Below are 20010 nucleotides of genomic sequence, written 5' to 3'. Positions count from 1 at the left end.
GTTTTATACTCAAGTTTTAGACTAAGCTTATAATAATAGGTCATATTTTTTGAGTGTTTGCTTATGATTCACAACCCTCTGAGATAGTTTTCTACTACAGAGCCACAAAAGGTGTACTTTAAATTACTATATATTATCTTCCATATTTTTATTCATTTTAAATGCCACTGCTAGATACTCATAGATACACTTTATTTTTTTCAAATGGTAAGTCTGAAAATATTTAGCTAATTAAGTTTGTCTGCTCTTTGAGGGGATAATCAGTGTGGAGTAAACACATGGACTACTTTAAGCCATGTCTTCAGGAGTGAATTTCCTACTTTGATATTTAGCTACACTAAGGCCTAAGTGGGTAAATAATATTAGCCAATTAGCAACTGCTTTTCTAGAGAGATAGATGACTCATTTTCTAAACATATTGCTTATGTAACTATCACCTCTTCCTACAGAGGTTTAGCTGAATACACCCTTCCTCTCTTTTGTAGGCCTTGTCCAATTTTTATTTCGCCCTGGCTCTGGTACTTTCGTTCCTCAACTTAGTTTCTTACTTCATCTACAGGCTAATCCAGGTTAGGATCTGCAAATGTGACTAAGTGATAAGGGGGAAAGTTATTAATAAACTCCTAAGCCCTCAATGGATATTTCAGTGACTAGAGGCAAGCCCTATGCCTTAACATTCCCAGCACACCTTATTTGCACAGCATATTTCTGTGCTCTACTCCCTGAATTTCAAACCAGGCTCTTCCAACAGGCTAGCAAAGCCAGATTCCAAGTGGTCCTCAGAAATATAAAAGAAGGGGGTGCCTGGGTGGCTCAGTGGTTAAGTGTTTACTCCCTGCTTCCTCCTTCCCCACTCCCCCTGCTTGTGTTCCTTCTCTTGCTGTGTCTCTCTATCAAATAAATAGACACAATCTTAAAAGAAAGAAAGAAAGAAAGAAAGAAAGAAAGAAAGAAAGAAAGAAAGAAAGAAAGAAAGAAATGTAAAAGAAGGAACTCATTCAGATGGGTTCTATCAAAATCTACCACTGTCATCTGTTTAAGTCTGTGCATTCTCATTTCCATCCCTCTTGCCAGTCTGAGAATCCTACTACTAACCAGGGACTCCCAATGACCAAATCCAGGCAACTTGACTCAAGGCTCATCCTCATGAGAATCTGTGGGAATCTGCATAGCCCATTACCACCTTCTCTTAAAATGAGTCTTCCTTTGACTTCCTCAATTCCAGTTCTTCTGGTTTTCCTACTGCTAAGAATTATTCCTACATTATTCATATTTCTGCCTTGTTCTTCTTCCTTCCCCTTTTCTTTAAATTTAGGCCTTTCCCACTGCTTTGGAGTGGATAACACTGCCAAAATCCTTGCCTACTGGCTCCATATAGATAACTCCCACATCATAACCCCTAGCCTCTATAGCCCTCCAGAGTTGCTCATTCTTCTATTGCACTTCCTGTTTCGGTCCACAGTGTATCCTTTCCAAACTCCCAATCTCTGTTAATGGTACCATTTCCCCACTTGTTCAAATTCAATCCTTAGAGTAATGTTTGATCTCTTCCTTGTATTCCCTATTTCCTGTAGATACTATAGGAAACCTGTAGATTCTATATTTAAAATATCTGCATTAAGACTACCTTTTGGGGAAAAAAAGCTACCCATAGGATTTACTTCTTCCTACTTATACGTCATCATCACAGAGGGAGTCTATTAGCATGGTGTTCAGTGACTGCAATGGTCTTCTGAGTATTTCACCTAGGGAGCCCTCTCCTCCAAATCACCAGCCGACTTCTCTAGTCTTCTATGATGCCCACTAGTCACCTTCTATATTAAAAATGAAACCAAGTTAAAAATGGAGAACCTAAATTATCAGGCTCATCTGTAATCCCCTCATAGTGACTATTATTTATTTTGCATCTACTATGTGCCAAACACCTTGTTAACCCCTTTACATATATTTATATTTTTAATCTTTTCAGAAACTGTGGAAAGTAAGGCTTATTATACTTGTTGGACATTTGAGCAAACAAGATTCAATTAGCAGTATGTTTGCTTTTGTAATTTCACATGTACTAGAAGGCAGATAGAACTATCATTTGATTCAGGTCTCTAGGATTCCAAAGCTTTTTCTAAGACTTTAACATCTGTACAAATATGCATAAATTAGACAATCACTGGATGAAAATTTTTATTTTATATGTGATTGTATGTCAGAAAAAAATTATAAATTATTCAGTGAAGTTAAGAAACTTGATCTTGGGATTTTTGTTGATGTAGGATGAGATTACGTATAAGTACAAGGAAAAAAAGTACTAATACTTTAACCTATTCTAAATTTCTTGGTCAGATTCAAGAAATGGTAATTTCTCTGATGGCCAAGTATGTATTTATACCCAAACTATGATTGTCAAGAAGGAAAACAATGGTAGGGGGATTTTCTGGATGATACTGTGTGAAATGGAAGCTTCAACAGATGATTCTACACAAGATGTCTGTAGTGAACTGTGTGTTAAAGTGAGTTTACCTCTCATATAAAATGGTAGAAAGACAATGAAAAAACAGCTTCCTATATCTTCACCCGGAGGAAGGTAAATGTCTATGAAAATGGCTCTGTGAAGACTTGAGATCCCACAGTTTATGAAAAAAGCAGAGTCTCCCCCCACAACAGTCATAAAAACAGAACAAAATAGAACAAAACAAAAAGCTTTGGTAAAATGTAAGCCACTGCCCAGAGAGGTCTTAGTAACACATTAAGTGGTTCCATTCTTGTTCCTATTTATTCCAGTGTTTCTTTCTTTCATGTCATTAAGCTGTTTTTGTATAAAACCTTCTGATTCCTTCTTTTTACTGCCTCTCTAATTCTATGTTTATAAATTGTTCCCAAAAAAGAAAAGGCATCTATATCAAACAACACAGCTTATGGTCCAGCCTGAGGAGCTCATTATTCACAGGAAGTGAATGAAAATGAAATTCATTCTGGATGCAGTTAAGGCAAACCTTTTTGTTCACGGCAGGATTTGTCAGCCTCTGAAACCAAGATCAAACCAGAAGTGAAATGAATGCATGTTGCTATATTCAAATGTCAATTCAACATAGATTATTGCCAGAATCTTATCAGAATCTGCCAGTGATTCTTAACATTACTTTAAAGCCAATATTTATGTAACTAATTACAATATTTTGTTTTCAAGTGTCAGGAATGAACATGATCTACCTTAAGCAAAATGGAGGGAAATGGAGGAATTTCTTATAAATATTCAAGAGAATTTTTACAAAACACAATGACAGAAAGAGACCTTTGTCTCAAGGAGATTTAGAATTTAGAAACAGAAAAACATCATAGTACCAGCAGTAGCCTTATGTCACCTGCCATTTACACTTCTTTCTGTGCTCTACTTTTTTATTTTGCAAGGCATAAAATGGCAAGGCAATTCCATAAGATTGTACAGGTTGTTCACTACACAAGGGTGTCCAGCCAAGAGAGTCAAAATACAATCTGGCTCTGCTAGCCAAGCTGTGAATCCTCAGGGTCGAGTTGTCCTAGAAAGGGTGACTTTTTCTGGTTTCTGAAAAGCAGCATATGGGCAAGTAGAGATCCTATCAAATGGCCATGGTTTTGCATATATCAGGTCTAGCCACACAAAGAAATTTAATATTGTTCAAGCTCTGAATCCCTGGAGAAGAGATTTTGATTGACAGTGATTCCCACTCCTGGTTCAATTAGCTATGACTCAGAAAGTAGGATATGTTTTTTAAAAATTGTGAGTTGGTTAGACATTGGTAGGTAAGGCATTTATTCACAATTCCTAGAATTTTTATATTTCAGACTGTCCACTAACCTTTAACTCTTAGAGATCTCCTAAGCGCCAATTACTCAATAAATTTATATTGGAATGGAAATTGTGCCAAGAGCAGCAGAAACTCTCTAGATTTGGAAGAACTAGTTCTTTTTCTCTCTCCATATTCATAAGATTGTTTATGTACTAACCTTGCATTTCTAGTGGACTGGAGATACACTTTGTTTTTTCAATTAAAATATAAGGGATTATTGTTGAAATATTTATTTTGCATTTTCTTCCAAAATAAGTTTTATCTTCCTTTTATGGTTACCAGATTTAGCAAATAAGAATATAAGGTACCCAGTTAAATTTGAATTTCAGATAAATAATGAATAATTATTTAATATATGTTTAACCTATGTAATATTTGGGACTTAGATATTCTTAAAAAATTATTACATGAGACATACACTAAGTATTCATTGCTTATCCGAAACAAATTAGAGGGCAACTATGCTTACCACTATACCACCAACGCTGTACTGTTTGAAACAAATTGAATTGCACTTCTTTTATTTTATTTGGCAAACTTGCTTCCTTTTTATTATAAGTTGAACCCTGCAGAACTACTTTTAAACATTTCTAGATCTAAGTTTGGCAGAGGTATGAAATCAAGGAAATAAAAACAGATGTATATCCTTATATATAAAGGACATTAAAGCTTGGGTTTATGATTTTACTCACCTGGTCTATATGAATAAAAGGTTTATGTTTTCTTTTGTAGAAGAAAATGAATGAAGACTATGTTGTATTATTTCCATAGTAATATACACATACTTAATCACACAATGGAACAAGGATATTTTATAAGTAAAACGTAACCAGCTACATAGCACATAATTTCATCAGAAAGTTAGTTTACTTTTTTAGATTTGAAAGAAGTAAGATATTCTACATTAATATTGTCACATCTCTTTTTATTTTTCATTTCTATTTTAAATACTTGTAATAGTCCTAGATTGACTCTATGTAATCACTGCCATTATTTATAATTAGTTATTTAAAACACACACACACACACACCTAATGTTGCCTTAGTCCTTGAGATTTAGCCTTACTTAAAAAAAAAAAAAAATGGTACACAGTATCTGTGTTAAAGTTAGAAACAAAACCCATACAGTTTTGCAACAGGGTAACCACCTTATCAAGCTATATACAACTTAAAAAGTTGGAATAATTATTATTTAGGTAGACATAAAGTGCACCTGAATTTAGACTTAATTAGATAATCTCAGTAAGAGTACCATTTTTGTAAGAAATTTGAGAAATATGTTAGGTTTCCTTTATCACTCAAAAGTAGCACCACCACGATTATTTTGTTGATTTCATGACCACTTTTCTGCTCCATGCAGTATGCTAATTAAGGTATACATTTTAAGCTTGTTTCCTTTTCATAATTCCTATAAGATTCATATTTTGATCTAGATTTTTTACACTAGTAGAACCTGATATCTAGAAACATTTATTAATTCCTCTAAGCCATGCATATAATAAGTAGTCACATTTGCTCCTAAAGCCTATATTATATGCCATAATAAAAAATTAAATATATTAAATATTAATAAAAAATTAAATACAGTATAAAAGATATGACCCAAACGCAAGGCAGGATTTATTGACAATTTTATTTTGGTTTCTCAATTTTTTTTCTATTAAGAGTAAAGATAGGTACATGATTTTAAGAATTAACACTGGTTTTCACAACTCTTTTTTTGATATAATAAATTATTCAGCTTGAACTTGAACATGATACACTGTTTGGCAGACAAAGATAATGGTCTGTCATTTTATGGTGGAAATGTTTTTGGAAGGTGTAGTATTTTTTATCTTTGAGGAAGTCAGAATGAGCAACATGGTATTGACCACAAGAGGGCTTGAAATTTGCAGTCCTTGTTAATAATGTAGAAGTACTGATAGATAATTTTTGTCTTAGTTTGAGTGCATTTTATTTTTAGACAACCTATATGATGTGGTTTTTTTCCCCTTAAAATAATGCCTCTGCTCTAAGTAAATCAAGCCCCAAATTAACGAAAAGCTCAAGATGGCTTCAGTCTCATTTGTCTTAAGTCCTGGTGTTGTACGGATGAAAAGCAGCAGTCATTACGACAACAGGTGATAAATCCAAAGTAACAGCCAAATTGGTTAACATTTTTCCATTTCTAAGCCGTCCTTAAGAAAATCATAGACCGGGTCACACTAGCCTCACAGTAGTCCAGTCAAGCAGCCATGTCATCTGGATTCATTTTACTAGCAATAAAGAATTGGTAGTTTGGGGAATTAGCAAGAAAGTGCTGGGTTTGTTCTTCAGCCCCTGTCATAAAAGGTTTTGCTCTTTTTGGTCTCTGTTCTCCAAGTCTGCCTCTGGTTATGTTTGTGTAATCTTTGAGGTGCTTGTAGGCTTCTTTTGTGAAGCTGGTTTTCCCTCCAGGGATGGTTCATGACAATATCAACAACAGTGACAACTGTGCTTTTGCTACCTTTGCCCTCGGGGTCTTCACGGGTGGCATTTTCACCAATGATCTAGTCATCAGTGTTACCCACTGTTCTACTGACCATCTTCCCCTCCACCTCCAGGCATAGGATCTGGGATCTCCCAGATCTTATGGATGTTGAAGAACATATCATCATGGCTGATGAGGCCCTGGCAGATGACTATGAGGGCACTTGAAAGAAGCAAGGGCAATTCTGGTTTAGCAGGAACCCAGAACTCTCTCCAAGTGTGGTGCAGCAGGAGCAGGGCTCAAGTGGAAGCTAGTAGAGAGCAAAGAACTGGATAGACATTGCACTAAAGGCTTCTGGTAAATTGTGAAAAGGGAAATAGATACACTGACTACGGATCTCCTATGACTAACAAATGTTAAAATTAATTTTAATGTTTGTTGGAATCTTTACTTCTAAACAATTGTACCATTAGGATGGTTATTAAACATTTATTATTTTATAAATTTCCCAGATAATCTTAATGAAATTGGAATATAATGTAATTGAAGTGAAGTATTACAATTAACAATAAGGATAGGGAGAGGCCAATAAATACCTACTGGGAAGAGAAACAAATAAAAGACTGGGAGAGATTGCCTGGAGAGAAGGAAAGAAAAGATGACAAATGAGCAAGGACAATTAACAAAGAAAAAAAATGAGTATTTTTCCCTTGGACTGGCATGCATTTAGCAATGTGAAGCCTGGGATTGAGAGATGGGTCTAGATAATAATCATAATTATAAAAGCAACATTTATTGAATTTTTACTGTGTGCTAGGATTCTACTAAAACATTTTTTGTATAGTAACTCATTGAAACATCACAAAAATCTCATGATATTTGTTCTATTTTTTTTATTATTCTACAAATAAGGGAACAGAGACTTTCTCCATAGTCTCTTGCCCCACCCCCTTAAACATTCAATAAAGGATGCAGTAAATATAAAGCAGCTTTCCTAAAGCAGACTTAGATTTAGGTTTATTAAATTCAAAACCCAGGACAAAGCAATGATTTCAGATGAGGATGTATCTTTCATGAGCTTTCGGAGAACTGAGGTCAGTGCATTTAATAGTATCTGATAGCAGGAAGCTAAATGTCATTTAAAAATATCTGACAATTTGGGGCGCCTGGGTGTCTCAGTGGGTTAGGGCCTCTGCCTTCGGCTCAGGTCATGATCCCAGCGATGTGGGACGAGCCCCACATCGGGCTCTCTGCTCTGCAGGGAGCCTGCTTCCTCCTCCTCTCTCTCTCTCTCTCTGCCTGCCTCTCTGATCTCTGTCTATCAAATAAATAAATAAAATCTTAAAAAAAAAAATCTGACAATTAGAAGTTGGGAAATTGCACATGGCCCAAAATCTTGTATGGGGGACCAGGGTGAGAGAGAATGTTAGTATAGTGTTAGATGGCTAGATATTTAAAGACTGATCTTGCCATAGATTCTTAATGACTTTAAGTGGTAAAACAAGGCAAGACACAATAGGAAACAAATGTCTGATACACTAAGTATGCATAGCAATTTCTGGCAATTAAAGTTTTGGTCCAGCTAGTGGTAAGGAAATCCTGCATTTTGGGACTCTCTGAAGAGCTGAAAAAGAAGTTGTGAAGGGTCATGCCACTGACACATGGAATATTACCTAGAGGGAACACTATGTGAAAGTGTACTTATAATGGTTTTAAACATAAACATGCTCAAAGTTGTAAAACACCATAATAAGTAAATATACCTAGGAAAAAGATTTCACATAGGAAGTGACAGATGAAGACATTAAATAGCCACTGTTTGGGGCAAGATGTTGTTCATGGGTGACTCCAATAAGCATGATTATGTAATATTCTTTAGGAGTATTTAGCCACTTGAATGCAGGATAGATTAATGCATCCAACAGATAGGTGGATTTGAGCAGCAGAGCTTAGGTTTTGGCAGGAAAGATTGCTTGAGGGAAAAAGGAAAAAGGGAGTTAAAGACATTCATTTGAGAAATAATTATAGGGCAGAATTGTGAAAAACAAGCCGGATAATATGACATGTTTAGACATGGGGTTATGATGAATAAAAATGGATTATAGGGTCAAAGAATCAGTGGTCATGATAAGCTGGTGAATTACATGAGTGGAGTCCTAGAGGGAATAGACTGACAGAACAGGAGATGACAATCAAAATGAGATGTTTGAAGGTATGACATATAGGTCATGGAGAAAGAATGGAAAAAAAGATTATCAGAGCTAATGAAAGAAAAGAATTTAAAGGCCAAGGTGATAGTTGGATCGTCTAGCTGGGTTTTGAAGTAGAAAACCATAATGGCAGGAAAAGTATCAATGAGTGAAGAACAATGACTCAGAGGTCCATATGTGGCCTGACAAGGAAGGATATAGGGTGGTGCAGTATGAGAATGTATGTTTCAAAAGACATGAGAGTTTCACAGGGAGAAAGGAGTGTTTGGAAGTAAGAACAGGAAGCAGAAAGGACCCTACCTCAAGCTCCAGGCCTGTATAGTACTTAAGCATGAGAGGAAAAAATAAAAACAAGTCCTTCACTTTAAGGGTCCAGGAAAGCAGTGTTTTCAGGAACCACGTTAAATATCAGCAAAAATCTGAAGAACATGTTCATTGAAGACATTAAGGAAGGAGAGGACTTTTCTGTTGTCAGGAAACAAGTTTGAGTGAAAGGGCTTGGATAGCCAAGAGTGTGGGAGATATGGTCAGATCCGTAAAGGCTGGGAACAGGGTGCAGAGGAACATCTGTGTGAAACTGGGTCATCTGGGAACCTCGGACTTCTCGTGGTGATACAGGAGAGCTGGTGTTGAGGCATGATGGGATTTGTTTCAGAAGCCACAGGACAGTGATTAAAGGTCATGTGGTGGCTGGTCTTGCCTGCAGCTGGAGGCGGGGTGGTGGTGAGGAAATAGTCTCATCCCAGAGGCTTCAGAGCAGAGGATAACTAGAAATCTTGGGTCTAGTATTTCTGGTGAAAGAGCAGCAATTCAGTGACCTTTGCTTCCCATTAAGGCCGTCTCTACTAAGTAATTTTATTTATTGGGAAAATTCCTGCCGAATCTCGAAGCCCAAAAGTCCCCTGCTCTGTGAACCCTTTCCAAACCTCCACGTCTCATGGTTAGTCATTTCCTCTGTAACCAAAAGAGATTTTCACAAATAGCTCATTGGACTTGTATGGCATTTCATTGTCATTATTCATGTATCTGTCTCTCTCAGTACACACTGAACTCCTTGACCCACAATTTTTTGCACCACAAAGTGGATCATATCCACACAACTGGGTACCAGACTTGGGACCTATTAAGTGCTGGATAGAATTAAAGTGGATTAAAAGACTGCATCAGCAGTGTTACGAGCCCTTGAGAGTTTCCTATGGATAAGCATTGTGCTGGGTGTTGTGTGTATCCAATCTGGACTTGCGAGTTGTCGGCTGGGGCTGCTCCACAAATACACTTCAGACTGGGTAGCTTGAACAATAGACATTTATTTCTCAGTTCTTGAGACTGAGATCAGGGTGCTAGAATGGTTGGGTTCCTGGGGAAGTTCACAGCTGGCCCTCTTCATTTTATCCTCACCGGAAGAGCAGAGAGAGAAAAGAAGCAAGCTCTCTCTTGTGTGCTTCTTACAAAGCCCTAATCCCATTCATGAAAGCTCTATCCCCATGACCTAATTAATCACCAAAGGCCCTGCCTCCTAATATTACCACATTGAGGGGTATGATTTTAATGTATAAATTTCGGGGAGACACAAACATTCAGATCATAACAATAGATGACATTATTGTCATTTCACAGGTAGGAAAGCTGGGAAGGTTATATAGTCAGGAGGATGTAAAACCAGGAGTCAGTCCTAGTTTATCTATCAAATTGCTCTCCTGATTCTGCTTATGTTCTCATTCTAAGCTATAAGAGTTTAACTATTGCCAATGCAGATTTAATACTATAGTAATAAAAATGAAGAAAGTAAAGGTTGTTAATTTTGTTGCTATATTTACTATTTATTAATGTGACTCTTTTCTAAAAAAAAACAAAAATATCTTTCTGGAGCATAAACGATATAAAAGAAAAATGGCTTATATAATTCAGATTTGATCAAAACTTACTTAGGACAAAATACGCAAATTATACTCTGAGAATAATCTCAGCTCAGAATATGCAAAGAACTCTAATTCTACCTAGACAGAAAGAAATATGGAAATATCCTAGAATGTCATGAAGTTTCTCAGAAATCCTGATGTAGGTAATAAAATATAATACTCTATTTTGCATTTAAATTATTTAAATTATAACACTCTTCTAGAATATAAGAGGCCAAGTAGCCTCATGCATTATTAACTTCATAGTACTCTCCGTCCCTAAGCAGAATACAGTTGACTATCCAGGGCCCATGTTGGGTTTGAGCACGTCCAAATACCATAGGATCCCTGCTGTGAATTCTATGCTGTAAATTGTGCAAGAGAATCATACAAATCTCCTTCACTAACAAAAGTTTAAATGTGTAAGGCCGGAATAGGTGTTCTCTGTCATTCTGGAGAGAGGAAGATTTTAGCCCGTCCTCAGATCTTAGAAGTAACAAAGAATCCTATTCTTATCTTCTGGAGCATTTGTAGGAGTATCGAGTTCAATCTGGACAAATGAAAGGATTCCAGCTACTCAGTGATCAAAACATTCAGTTGTTGATACTATGCACATGACAGTAACTTGACTATACATAGAAGACAAACAGTAACATCAGCAACAGTAGGTATTTTTTTGGAACACGAAACGGTTGTGAGGATTGGTGTCCATAAAGATATCCTTAATAAAGCATTTATTTATTCAACTTGATCCAACTGGCCAGCTAAATCAGATGATCCCATAAAAGAACTACAGCCAGTAGAACTCAAGGTCTTGGATTATATAGTTTGGTGGGTTCATATCCAAATGGGCAGATAATTTGCAAATCATCACTTCATTTGATGCTTCATAGGCTTATCTTAAGGTTTATAGGCAAATGGAGCAGTAGCTGATTCATTATATAATTAAAGGTCTATATAGGGACGAGTCCAGACTGGCAAAATTCAAATTTAATTCTGTGGGTTACAACCTCCGAAAGATTGGCACTTAAGTTTCTTTTTTTTTTTTTTTTTAAGATTTTATTTATCCATTTGTCAGAGAGAGACAGAGACAGAGGCAGAGAATGAGCTGGGGGAGCAGTAGGCAGAGGGAGAAGTAGACTCCCCGCTCTGCAAGGAGCCCATTGTGGGACTTGATCCCAGGACCCTGAGTTCATGACCCAAGCTGAAGGCAGATGCCAAACCGACTGAGCTACCCATGTGTCCTGGCACTTAAGTTTCATTGGTTAATCTGCCAAAACTGCTGGACTCTTACCAATCCTTTAGGGGCTTACCCAGGTTTAGCTATTTTAACACTCAACAATTTCTGTCTAGAGTAATTAAGATCAGACAGATTCTCTGACAAAACTGCTAGATACATCTCAGTTGAGTATTTAAAAATTTGAATGGGATACAGAACAAACAGGAGCTATTATTATTAGCTATCCTCAGCTGATTAAACTTATGAACTATCATCTCAGAAATCCTATCTTTCCCTTTAACTTTTATCTACTGACTCTCTTGCCAGAGATTTAAGTCTTCTCCAAAAATCAACTATCCTGATAAGACTTGGATGCTGAGGGTACAGAGTAAACCAGAAGTCAGGATTTGGGGCTGGCCATGTAGGAATTGTACTGGATGATATGGTAAACCAGAAAGGCAAAAGGTTATGTTCAGAAGGGTCAGCTAGAACACAGAGAGATAATACAAAATATCAGAGCAATCAATATCCTTCTAAAATTTATGATTCTATTTGCAATGAAACAAAAAGATTAGTCCTTATTTTCTCACCTGACATGCTCAGAATATATATTTCCTTTTCTTTAAATTTTACCATGATGGTGACATAGTAAAGGAAAAGATTCTGGGTGAGGGACACCTTAGGAGGTGGAGCAGAGGAGGAAAGTTTTACGTTGGTACTTACAATGAGTTAAAATTTATTTTTTAATAATATTAATAGGCATAACAAACAGCTCTAAGAAAGGGAGAAGGTGTGTATAATAGATAAAAAATTGAAGAGGAAATACTAATGCTGTCAGAAATTTTGAGTTTGACACTCTAAGAATAAAGTATGACTGGTTAGGATGAGGGAGAATTCAGAGAGGGAGAAGAGCTAAATGTGAGTTATTGACTGCACAAGTCCCACTCCGTTCCCCAACAAGGTTGCTGGCTACTCCCAGAACGTACAAGCATCCATTTTTTCCAGGGGTACTGCCCTTCCATTCCATCATATGGAATCCATATCATTCCATATCATAATATTCAGTCTCCATGGGATCATCTAATTCAGCATACACATATATTATAGTATCTTTCACCTAGAAAACAAAAATAAAAACCATTTTTATAACATCTTCTGTCCATGTTATACCGCTTTGTAGAAAAACTCAAGGAAGAATTGTCTATACTCTATTTTAAATTCTCTCTTGAACCCACACCACAAGTCCTTCTTCCCTAGTCAGCTAAAATTACTCTTGTCAAGGCCACTTGTGACCTTTTGTTACTCAATCTAACAGTCTATTTTTAGTCCTCAAATTACCTGACCTCTCATAGAATTTGGCACAGTCAATTCGTACTTTTAATTTGAAGCACTATCTTCTCTTGGATTTTAGGACAACACTCTCTCCTGTCTCACTCATCATTTCCCTGTCTGCAGTGGGTTCCTCTTCATTTTCTCAGTCTCTAACTCTAGGAACCTCCCAAACTCAGTTTTTGGAACACCACTGTTCCTTAATTACATTCACTTCTCAAGTAATTTCTATCTAATTTAATGTTGCTCAATGATATCTATACTGTTAGATTCCAAAGTTCACAACTCCAGCCTAGGCTTTTCTCCTCAACTTCACTTTTGTACATACAATTACACACTTGACATGTTCACACGGATAAAATAAACATCTCAGACTCTTTTTGTCCCTAACCACACACCTGATCCCTCGCCCTAAACATGTGAATCTGCTCTTTCAGTAGTCTCTATAAGTCAGGGTACAGTTAAAGAAAACTTTTATCTTTGAAGTTGCTTAAGACAAGACTCCACAGTCTTTCTTATTTCTTTTCTTCATCTCCCATCCAACCCATCAGCAAATTTTGTTGGTTGTACCTCAAAATATATCCTCCATCTGTCATTTCAATATCTCCATTGCTACCATTCTCATTCAAGACACTATTAACCCTTGCCTCAATTACTGCAAGTCACTAACTGGTCTCCCTCCTTCTGCTCTAGATGCCTCCAATCTATTCTTCATCCAGGAGTTGGTGTGAATTTTAAAGAACATGTCAGATTATGTCATTTCTTTCTGCACTCTGTAAAATCCAAAGCCTCTTCTCTGACCCTCAAAGCCCTACATGTTCTCCCTTCGGCTACCTCTCTGAGTCCAGCTACTCCCACTCTATACTCTTTTACTCTGCTCCAGCCATACTGGCCTCCTTGCTGTTTCCTGCCTTTGTACTTGTCATTCCCTCCCCACAAAGGGGATAGAAAACCAAAGCATGAAGTTCTTCCCTCATTTCCTTTTTATCTCTTTTTAAATGTCCTCTTATTGTGAGGTATATACACCTTTTTCAGATTCTGCTTGTCCTTGAAGCTCTGTAGGGTGTTGGACTAGGGTGCTCCCTGGCTTTTGGCTTAGACTCTAGGCCTCAGAACCTGATCTAGTACCTGCCTTGCAACTTATCTTTCCTGACTCCACTTAATCTCTACAGCCAGTGGCGAGCCCTAGCGTTGGCCCAGTCTAAGTTTAACATTGATTAAACCAGCCACCCACTGGAGCAGTTCGTCAAGACGGCAGATCAGTTCCCTAGCCTGTTGCTCCCTATTGCAGTAATTGTTATTGTCCCTTTGGACTCTGATGATGAAAGAGGGACATCTTTACAGGTTGTAGGAAACACAGCAGTGAGGGGTGAGACCTGGAATAAAATGTGCCAGCCAACTGGTCTTGGCTTCATAATAGCTCTTGGATATATTCCGATCTTTCCCTAGAATTTATTTCACAAAATCAAGTAAATCATACTGTGTCCAAGAAATAAACTTTATGGGGGCACCTGGTGGCTGAGTCAGTTAAGCGTCTGCCTTCTGCTCAGGTCATGATCCCACGGTCATGGGATGGAGTCCCATGTCAGGCTCCCTGTTTACTGGGGAGTCTGCTTCTCTCTCCACCTCTCTACTCGCTCTCTCTCAAATAAATAAATAAATCTTAAAAAAAAAAAAAGGAAATAAACTTTACTTTGATATAATTAAAAAATATATAACTGTATTTCTTATAAATGTGATTGAGAGTTTAGGGCATCAGGAATTGGGCAAAAGTAGAAAGTGACTTTATTATTCAAGAAGAGAAGAGTTTGAACACTTTTTAATAGATTTAAAATTAAAGCAAGATGTCTCATATTAGTATTTGCAGATTATATACATTTAGAAATCACTTAGGTCTGTACCTTTAACTGGAAATCTATTGGCATTTCTAGCAATTTTAAGTTTAAAGATAATGAGCTAAATGGAAATTCAGCATGATAAATTTTTTTAAAATCCTGGCTAGGAAGAAAGGCTTCAAGAAAATTAGATGAAAGAGATTGAAGTATTAAGACCAAAATACCTTGACCATTGTTATTTGAATAGCAATTTATTTTTATTTTTTTTTTTTATTTTTTTTTTTTGAACTTTTAACTTTTTATTTTTTATAAACATATATTTTTAAATGGACTTTTCTATTGTCATTTTTTTCTCTCTCCTCCCTTTCTCTGAGCAAACAATTATTTGTCTGAAACAGGCCACTGACTTGCATAAAAGCATCTGTAGCCCTCCAACTTCTGAAGAATCAAGCCCCAAATTCATTGCATGGCATGGAAACTCTTAAAATTCATCCCTGACCGTCTGTCTGTCCACGGCGTAGTTTTATCTGTAAAACTGAGGTTCCCTAACTATTCAGGCAGCTTTACTCTTCCAGGCCTTTGCTTGGATCGTTTTTCCCACCCAGCCATGCTGTTATCCTTCTTTCCTGGCAGGGAGAATCCAGCCTATTCTTTAAGTCCAAATCAAAATTCATGTCCTACGGAAGGTAGTTATTCTCACTGAAGCAGGATTTAAAAAATCTTTTCTCATTGATCAAGGTGAATTACAATAAAAGTGTTAAAACATATTTGAGGTTAGTATTTATAACATAAGGACATAAGACATGCTTATGTAGAGTTTCTTCATTCAAAACTTAAGTCATTCTATAAATACAAAAATAAATTGTCTTTCCCTCCAGAATAGAAAAATAATATGAAATTAAGTGTGATGTTATGATCAAAAATACCCACGTAAAGCCCACTGAATGTTTAACACACCAATAGCCCCTGGGAATACATTATACTAATTCTAATGTTTGCAAGGGCCAGAAACAAAGGAACATTGAAGGAGTTCCTTGCTTTAGGAAGTGTTCAAAAATATTTGCAAGATACATTTAATTAACAGTGTGAGTGTGTATGTGTGTTTGAAGGATCTTAGACATGGCTAAAGTTTTTTCAGAAGTACCACAGGTAAAGAACGCATCAGTGGAACTGGACAGTTATGCTATGCTTTTAAAACTGCTAATGTGAACTTATATTGTTTGCTAGTATGGTCAAAGATTTAAAAAGTCCTGAGAATTTCTTGAGCAGCTGTGTAGTAAATCCAGCAGCCAACCCAACTTTTTTTTTTTTTTTCTTGATGATTCTTATTTTATAGCCAGAGTTATGAAAAGCCAAACATTCAAATTATAGGCGTGCTTCCTGTGTGCACTGGCAGGTTCTGTCTGTCTGGCAGACAGGCCTCTGTGGCAAAATTCAGACCTCTCATGTTCTAGAAAAGGAAAATGTTGTTGATGGCTGGCCCACAGGCCCTGATTCAGAAAGAGTCTGAGTCATGATGGATACATTACAAAAAAAAAAAAAAAAAAAAAAAAAATTATGCTAGCATTGGAGTCATCTGATTCAAAACTATTAAAAAAAAAAAAAAGAGGCACAAAAGCAAAAGATAGTTTTAATGACATTTGTTACTTTGGATATACCAGGTGTTACATATCTGTTGTTTTCCTTGTTCAAAGGGAAAGCCCATTAGACAAAAACGTGACAAAGGAAAGGAAATCCTGACGTGATTTAATGAGTTTATTGCTAGTTTTCATTTAAGTGATATTTTTTCCCCACAGGGTTATGAAAAATGTCAGAAGATACACAGAGCTTTAGGTAGGATTATTCCATTAAATTTAATGGCTCTGTTTTATTATTCAGAATATGAACATCTTAATCATTGCAATAAATATTTGTAATAATCATTGCAATAAATGTTTGTAATAATATCTACCGTAGCTCATTTTCTTATTTATTTTTCCTTCCCAGTTTTATTCATTACCCTTATATTATATCCTTTAGGGACTGTATGTCTATAAATATTCAAAGGAATCTTAATATCACATGTTTTAAATACTATTATTTATCGATGTTGTTCTAGAAATTTAATTAAAAATGTAAAATATCTTCAAACAGTCTAGAAAAGTGCATGCTTATAAACTAAAAAATATATTGTTTAGGGGAGAAAAAAAAAAACCTAAATAAATAAAGGTGTGATAGGATCAAACTGCTTTTGGTTAGATGTGACAGAAAGAGACTCCAATTAGTGTATCATAAATAAATTGAGTTAAATTTAAATCTAATGGTCAATGGTTTAATGGAAAAAATAACTATGGTGCTAGGATTTATAAAGAGAACTATAGCATAAAGGAACTGAATTTCTATTTTTATAATGACTATTAATCAGGTTTTATACCAGAGTCATGATAGATTTGGGTTCTGCAAATTGCTTTGTAATGCGGAGAATTTGCAGTGAGATTCAAAGAAGAATCCATTTACAGCTTAATCTTGAGAAAAATTTCTTGTGCTAAATACCACAACCAAAATGTGTCTGGTGATGATATTTGGGTGATCACCAACAGTTGATAGAGGAGCTCACTCTTTTAAAATTAATGATTCCTTCCATCCCGGGTATCTCTCACTTCCTCTAGTATTTAAAAGTGTAGATGTTGGGAGGGTCACTTCAATGCTTCTGGAGATCACAGATTCTATTACTTGCTCAATTACCTATCATTGTTTTAAATTGAATTCCAAGTTCTGTGCAAAATCAACAAACTTGTTCATTAACTAGCCAGCAATATCAAAAGCCAGCTGAGGATTGTAAACTCTGTGATGGCTTACACTGTGTATTAGTTATCTATTGCTGAGTAACAAATAATTCCCAAATTTGGGGGCTTAAGACAACAAACATTATTTCCTAGTTTCTGAGGGCCATGCATCTACGGATGGCTTAGTCATGTGCTTTTGCCACAAGACTGTAATAAAAGTGAAAGCTGTGGCCGTGATCTCTTCCAAAGGCCTGACTGAAGGAGGATACAATTTCAAGTTTGTTTACAAGGTTATTGGCAGGATTCAGTTCTTCATAGACTTTTGGACTGAGGTCTGAGTTCCTTACTGACTGTTGGCTGGTGCCATATGAGCCTCTCCATAGGGCAGCTCGCAACCTAGCAGCTGTTTCCATCAGATTGAGTGAATACGTGAGTCAGAGAGAGCATCACATCAGCAGCTACAGTCACTTTGCCACGTAACCTTGAAAGTAGTCCATTATTTTTGCCATATTCTATTCATTAGATCAGTGAATCACTAGATCCAGCCCATGCTCAAGAAGAGGGTTTATTATACAAGGGCAAGAATACCAAGGTATGGGTTTCCTTGTTTACCATATGTCCATTCACAGATGCGGAAACAGAGAGTTTTCATAACATTTCCAAGCAAAACAGATAGTAAATTTAGGAGCTGGAATAATCAAATTGAGGTGTGATTAATTTCAAAGCCCAGAGTGTTTACATTGCAACACACTGCAACCTTGTGGCAATGAAAGAATAAGAAAGAGAGTGAGGAAGAGAATTTTCACTTGGTATGAAGCTCGCAAAATTGCAGGTGGCGCTGATCCAAGGCTGGGCAATAAATCAAAGGTACAAACTCCCAAACAGACCCACACATATATGGTCACTTGGTTTTTAATAATGTTGGCATTTCGAGTGTCTTTTTAGCAAATGGTACTGGGTTGATTGGATATCCATATGAAGCAAGACGAATTACACCACACACAAATATTAATTTTTAAGTAAAAATGTGTATAGTAAAACACTACCCTTTTAGAGGAAAGCATAAGAAAATAGCTTCATGAATTTGGAACAGGCAAAGATCTCTCTAAAGTGACACCAACAGCACTAATCATACTGATTGTCTCTGGACTACAGTGGAATTAAAACCTTCTATTAATCAAAAGATTAATAAAAAATTTTAGAAAGATTAATACATCAGAAAGACACTTTGTGGGACAAGATATTTGAACCCCTTATAACTGACAACATTCTGTATCCAGGATGTATAATGAAGGCCTTATAAGTAAGTGTGAATACAAAAGAAAGCCTGATTTAAAAAGGGGCCAAGAGAATTAAGCAAGCAGAATATGATACCCTAATGGTGAGTAAATAGATAAAAAGAAGAATTAACCTCCATGGTAATCAGAAAAAGCAAATTAAAACTACAATGAGGTGTAACCATACACCTGTAGGAAGACTAAAGTTCAGCAAAATTAAACTTGTAATCACAAGCATTTGCAAGGATGGAAGCTGGTAGGATCATAAATTAGTGCAATCACTTTTGAAAACCCTTTGGCATTATTCACTAATGGTGAGCATATAGTACCCTGTGACATGGAAATCTTGGTTTATACCAAACCAAGATGGGACAAAATACATGTTCCAGTTTCCCCTTATGGGTATAATTTTAATAGACCCAAAATGGAAACACCCCGAATGTCCGTAAGCAGTAGAATAGGCAATATATATATATATATATATATACAGCAATGAGACAGAATAGAACATGGAGGATTCGACAAGCATCATACTGATGCCTGCTGAGCAAGAATATGTACTATGTGATTCCGTCTATATAAAGTTCAGTAAGGGGTGGATATCTAGTAAGATATTTGAGAGATCAGGTTTCCAAGCATATAGTAGAAGAAAAATTAGTTCCACTAGAAAACGTATTGTTATAGATAACAACAAATCAAATTAATGAATTAAAGAAAATTAAGTTGATATAAAATTTTTTTAAATTTACTATTCATTTAAGCACTCCATCTATTCTGAGTTTTGTCCCTTGAAACGGTAGTATTTTAAACTGTCTTGACCTCTCTCCTTTGTAGTGGTAAATTTTTTATCCACATAAACAAGTCTGATGAGTGCACCTGGAGATTTTTAAAAATTTACCTAAAATGCTAGAAAGCAAATTAAATGAAGTAACTCTTCTAAAATAAATTTAGGACTCACTAGCTTTTAATAGTTACATAGTCTTAAGATTTGAGAGCAAAGTTTTTTAGTAAATTTCACCAACAGCAGGTACATAGACAAGGCATAGGAATGGTTGCAGTGATATTGGGCCACAACACTACCTTTTGTGCATGTGTAATGGGTGATTATGGGATGGCTGTTTGATTTGGAAAATTTAATTAATTTCTAGACAGAACACTAGATGCTGGCAATGCTCTACCATGTTTTAAATATTTCTGAAAATACATT

At 36.2% G+C, this 20010-nt stretch overlaps 1 pseudogene across 1 annotated transcript in view; it reads right to left on the bottom strand.

The window, feature by feature from the left end:
• Window positions 1-5971: 5971 nt before the first annotated feature.
• LOC309863117 (translationally-controlled tumor protein-like) overlaps window positions 5972-20010 on the bottom strand; it is a 34930-nt pseudogene continuing 20891 nt past the window's right edge. The window contains exons 4-5 of the transcript in view: window positions 14269-14371; window positions 5972-6492 (exon numbers count right to left, since the gene is read on the bottom strand). The product of the transcript in view is annotated as a translationally-controlled tumor protein-like (transcript). The remainder of the gene's footprint in view (window positions 6493-14268; window positions 14372-20010) is intronic.

Source organism: Mustela nivalis (assembly GCF_964662115.1).
Source record: "Mustela nivalis genome assembly, chromosome: 4".
Taxonomy (NCBI): Eukaryota; Metazoa; Chordata; class Mammalia; order Carnivora; family Mustelidae; genus Mustela; species Mustela nivalis.
Note: the sequence above shows the minus strand (reverse complement) of the source record. Positions and strands in the feature narration are given on the sequence as shown.